Below are 6000 nucleotides of genomic sequence, written 5' to 3'. Positions count from 1 at the left end.
TTCGATGGAACGATAAGCTGTACGAGATATACGACGACATTGACATAGTTCAGCGAATTTAAAGACAGCGGCTACGCTGGCTAGGTCATGTTGTCCGGATGGACGAAAACACTCCAGCTCTGAAAGTATTCGACGCAGTACCCGCCGGGGGAAGCAGAGGAAGAGGAAGACCTCCACTCGGTTGGAAGGACCAAGTGGAGAAGGACCTGGCTTCGCTTGGAATATCCAATTGGCGCCACGTAGCGAAAAGAAGAAACGACTGGGGCGCTGTTGTTAACCCGGCTATAATCGCGTAAGCTGTGTCTACGCCAATTAAGAAGAAGAGGAAGAGGAGGCATTTTTACTCTTTAATAAAATTGAATCAGCTGTTTCAGAATAAAATTGACCATACTACAGAGGTGGAGCAAAAAGTATGTTCACAGGTTCGGTCTGAATACCCCTATTGTAATTAAAGATAAATGTGTAATCAATAAATTGTGTCTTTTATTTAACAATCCAGTGATCGAACTCAACAGTGAGTTGTAAGGTAGTCAATTTATCGAGAAACCCATTACAATTAGTGCCAGAAGTGGGATTGTTAAATAAATTTCCAAGTAGAAACTTATTCGATTTATCGTAAAGTGTAGCGACCTGAAGATTACACAACTAAAATATCAGCTTGAACGTTTTTCAAACAATTTGAATACTGTATTTTTGCCTCTTTTGAAAATCGCTGATGTCGTATCGCAGCCAGTTATCGCAGGAAGGAATAATACATGAGGCTGACATTTTGGATTTGTAGTTAAACTTTGTGAAGAATATATTTTTGTTTGAACTTGTTTAACGATGGTTTTTTGCAAATGTCTTTCAATTCTTGTATTGAAAATTGACAGTCATCATGATTCAATAAATGCAAATATTTCCTCCTTCGCTGAGGTAATAGAACCACTTTCAGGGCGACCGATTTTACCGCCACTAATGGTTTTCAGAAACAAAGTGTAACAATCACTGTGGTACTTAGCCTCAGCAACAATTAAGTCGTATTCATACTGCATGCGGGCAATGCCACTTCTTGCTAACTCATCAGAACGAGTCTGAGCTTCCTTCAAGATGGATTTCTTGAAGTCAAGGGTTGAAACTTGAGACACTCTTCGTCGAAGATGCTGAGCTTTTTTCATTTCAGCCGTTTTATCTGCTTCATTGCCACAGAACAAACAATATTTCTTGAAACAAAAAGACGATTCATTACCTCGTGCTCTAGTACGAGGGGGACTAATTCCAGATGTGGTAGCTATCTCCGCCTCACACTGTCTTTTAGCTGCAGCGATGCTGCTCTTCCGGGTGTATGCTTTACGCCGCTGCTTATGATTCGTTACAGATGTTTTTTCCTTCAAATATTCATGGAACCCATCACCCCTTTCAGTACTTGAATCAATTAAAGTCTTTAGCCAATGATCAACAACCACAATTTAATTTTCAGTCAAAGATTTGTTGCAAATAAAGCAAACTCCTGACATTTTTGCAATATTTTGAAACGGCACGGTTAAAAAAGAGAATATAATTCACAAACACGTCTATTCACTACGAAAATCTGTTCAAAACTGACTGCATTTACTAAAGCTATCTTCTTCGGAAAAAGCATGTATACGCTAGATTCTGCCCGAAAAATGAAGAGTCGCAGGCAGATGGTTGTCAACCGCCCAATAGAATTAGTGACGATCATTCACTCAGAATTGTATATTTTTCACATACCTGTGTGCATGGAGCAAATAAAACTATGTTCTAATGTGTTTTGTTCAAATGGTTAACCCGATGATGCATACTGAGTGCATATTCGTATTTTCTATGTTTAAAATAGCCATAATTCGAGAACAGTGCACCGTAAAAGAAAAAGTGTTGGAATCTTTTTTGTAGACAATTTTACGATCTACAAATTTTGTTTGAACCATTTTTAGGGAGCTCTCATTGTTTCAGAGATATACGCCAAAAACGCAAATTTGTGATCTTTGACCTCGAATAAAAAACAACGCACAAGCGGGATCGATGAGAACTCTTGACATGTCATTTGTAATGACGGATCGAAGGCCTGCACAAAAATTCAGCTTGTTGGGATTTAATGCAAACTTGAGTCATAATTTAGCCTATTTTGACTGGACTATGAATCATCTTTTGCATTGTAGACATACTACATATAAGTTGTGTCATACATTGGGTAAAGTTGAAAATCATAGTTTCAATTTCATTTGGTTGGTTTTGGGGCAATTGCATTTGTGCAGTGTTTCCTTTCACCACATTTGCATAGCTTCTTTATGTAGCATTGTCTTTAAGATTTACTGGCTTTGGAATATAGACGGGGATTTCAATATTTTCGTCAGGAGGAATATTTAACATTTGGTTACGACATATTTCAATACCGATAGACAATTTCATTTTTAAATCTTTATATACAGGACAGCCCCTATAGTTTGCAGTGTGATTACCCCCACAATAACTACATTTTTTATTTAAATTCCCGTTTTTAAGAGTAAATTTTGAAGTAGGATGTAGCTCACCACATGTACAAGTACACTGCGTAGAGTGCAATATGCTTTCGTGTATCCATCCCCTTGGCAGTTAATGCATTGTATTGGGCCATTTCTCTTAAGTGGTTCCTCAGCTGTAATTCTGCGATGGAGCAGATATATTAGATCGTAAATCGGATGTATTTCAGTTTTCTTAACTTGATTAGAATTTGGCATCAATTCTATTTAGAACATTGGTTGTGGAACTTTGTTTCTCTAAAAAATATTAGCTTCTGATTTAGTACTAAAACCACATTCTTCCAGTGCTTCTTTAACATCATTAGAGTCTACCGAAGACTCTATACCTTTCATCACAACTACTAGGCCTTTTGAGCTCTTCAGTTGGTAAGAGTAGTAATTTTTGTTATTATTTGACAAGTATTTTGCAACATCCATGAAACTTTTTTCAATGTACTTATGTTTGAATTTTTCTTTCATCTACATATGTTACCTTTTTTCAAGCACACAATGTGAAAATTGTTTGTGACTACTAAAATGTTTCTTTTGGAGACAAGCTCATTTGAGCTACGCTCACACAAATAGATTGGAGGGAGTTTGGCAGTAAGGCAAATCTGTTGCCATTAAAAATTTCTGTCTTTTTACCGTAAGGTGTGCCTGGTCGAAATTTTTTGGTATTGATTGCAGATTGCTGGATTTTTTGTTGCTCGATTGCTGTTTATTGGTGACTGCGTGCTTTGCTTAATTCCCATTTCAGTTGATCGCTACGATGACTCATCATCGCCGTTACATTTGTTGTTGCCAGGCGTTGTTTTTGTTGGCTCAACAAAACTGAAGTAGGCACTTATGCTGCTAAAAATTTGCTGGTAAGGCTAAGCAGCACTCATTATTGTGTTTTTTTATGTTTTATGTTTATTTGTTTCGAACACTTTTTGTTTATTATGTATTAATAATTTGTGTGTACTGTTTGTTATTTTATTGTTTGTTTTTAATTTACAGTTATTGTTTGTTTACGTTTTGTAAAATCAGAATACACCGAACGAATTAAAAAACAGGTCCGCACACCTTGAACAGTCGCAAAGAATGTGTGGCTTTAGACCTGGAAAATCAACAAGTGACCAGATATTCACTATGCACCAAATCTTGGAAAAGACCAGTGAAAAGAGGATCGGCACACACCACCCCTTCGTCGAAGCTGCTTTTAACAGCACGGAAAATAACTGCCTTTATGCCGCTATATTTGAATTTGGTATCCCCGCTAAATTAATGCGGCTGTGTAAGCTGACGTTGAGCAATACCAAAAGCTACTTCAGGATCGGAGAGCAAATGAGTCTGGTGGTCGTCGCACTCGCGGCTGGGCTCTTACTTCACTGTTGACATTTACTTCGGTTTGATCTTCTGGCAACTCAGTACGGCAATGAAGTCCCACCGAACCAACAAAAAATTCGGAGTGAACAAGACTGATGAGGATGCATTTATTGGGGTGACACTTGGAGCTCCATTTAAGGGGGGGTAAGGTTTGTTTCGTCGAAAAAAGACCCTTTTTCGTGAATTTTTTTTGAAAAAATTATTGCTGTAGGTTTATTTTACTTATTATTATACCAAAGTACAGCATTTGAAGGATACTAAAAAAAGTTTTATCGAAAAATAGCGAGAAATAACGGATTTATAGTCGATCTCTGCAGGCACCTCGAAAAAAATTGTTGTGCGGTGACCAGCCTACAGCTTCACTGGATCATCCGAAACCAAAAAATCAAAATTCTTTCTCTAGTTTAATAGTTTAGCTTTTAATTGACGTCGAGTTTTGTTTAATTTTTCAATTTTTCAATTTTTGGTACCATTTTCAAGCCAAAATGACTATTTTAGACGAAAAAATCGACTTATTTGTTATTGTAAAATTCTTAGAAATTAAAATTTTTGGAAAAACTCAACGTCATTCGAGAACTATATATATATAGAATATTTGTACAAAATTTCAAAACAATCGATGCAGTAGTTTTTTCTGTAGGCTGGTCACCGACTTTAAAAATGACATATTTGGGAAAATCGATTCAAAGTTTCAAAGTCAACCTGCTGTAACTTCGTTAGTTTTTCTCCGAATGACCTAAAACTTTCACACTTTCAATATTCTTGAGATGTTGATGGTTCAGAAAAAAAAATTAAAAAAATGGGGAAAAAAAAGTTGTCAAACCTTACCCCCCCTTAATGTAATTTCCGTTTGAATTATTTGCTGATTTTCAGTTCGATCACTAACATTCTTGAAAATATTTTCCGACGTTGACCCTTACAAATTACGATAATGTAAAAAATTCTGTTATACCCAAACTCTTTGATGCTTCTTCTAAACTGAGGAGATTAAAAGTAAAAACATGTTTTATGTACATATTTTTATTAAAAAAATCATTTAACATCTAAACTAATATTTTAATGTTTATTAATTAAAACAAAAGCTATTATTGAATTTTCTTTGTTATATATCATAATTATCTTTGTTATATTATACAACATTTGACAGCAATGTATGAAAATGCTAATCATCATTAAAAATTCATTAATTCTATATATATTAATATGACTGAATGTTTGGATTTCCACTCTTACGATTCTAACAATCAATTCATTACTTTATATCTTATATAACTTGGTTGATTTTTATTGTTATCCATTCATCATCTATCGTCCCTTACGAACTGTTATGTTTTAATTGAGGACACTTTATATTTAATTAATTATTTTTTTTGTTAATTCTTAATAATTTGTGTTTCTTTGCATTATATAAGTATATTTGATGTTATTGTGTATATTAGTTTCATTTTATTACATTATTTTCAATTAAGAGTATTAGTATTATTGTTTTTCTTATAAATCTTTTGATTAATGCGGTATTTTGTTGTTACGTATGTATGTATATAAGGAACCAAATGAGGGATGCGTAGTTTCCACAACACCGGGATATCTTTACATAATTCCATTAAAGTACTGCAATAAAAAAACACATAAATTATTTCAACAGTAATTTTTAGTTAGGTGAGGTTCAATAATATAGTAATAATTCAGTATATTTAAATGCAAGGTGTAAAATCCAATTCATAACAGTTCTTTCTATCTCAAAATATTCTATACAAAATATCACAAACTTACTTACCTCCAGTAGGATAAACTGAAAAAAGCTTTATTTTTCAAAAAAATCAATCTTGGAAAAATTGGTGTAAGTGACCACAGACCCTGTATTTTAAATATACGGGATGACATTTGAATTATTTCATATTCATTTAATTTTTTAATCGCAGTAGACGGTGAATATTTTACAAGAACCGTTATCTCTGAGCGAAATATTTATAAAGCCAGAGGGTGCTCATTTGCTTCCATTGTTTGTTTAGTGGTGACAAATAAGACTACATGTGAGTTATTAATTATTGTTGCATAAGTAATTTAATTAGCTAATAATTTCATATATTATATTTTTGAACTTCTTTCGAAATCATAAAGAGAAATGAAAAAT

At 34.1% G+C, this 6000-nt stretch overlaps 1 protein-coding gene across 9 annotated transcripts in view; it reads right to left on the bottom strand.

Annotated features, from left to right (window-relative positions):
• Positions 1-5287: 5287 nt before the first annotated feature.
• Positions 5288-6000, bottom strand: part of LOC120779744 (zwei Ig domain protein zig-8) — a 60346-nt gene continuing 59633 nt past the window's right edge. For all 9 annotated transcript variants that reach the window (XM_040112126.1, XM_040112120.1, XM_040112117.1 and 6 more), the window contains one exon: positions 5288-5477. The gene's annotated coding sequence lies outside the window, so the exon portion shown is untranslated. The remainder of the gene's footprint in view (positions 5478-6000) is intronic.

This window comes from Bactrocera tryoni, unplaced genomic scaffold (assembly GCF_016617805.1).
Source record: "Bactrocera tryoni isolate S06 unplaced genomic scaffold, CSIRO_BtryS06_freeze2 scaffold_11, whole genome shotgun sequence".
Lineage (NCBI taxonomy): Eukaryota > Metazoa > Arthropoda > Insecta > Diptera > Tephritidae > Bactrocera > Bactrocera tryoni.
Note: the sequence above shows the minus strand (reverse complement) of the source record. Positions and strands in the feature narration are given on the sequence as shown.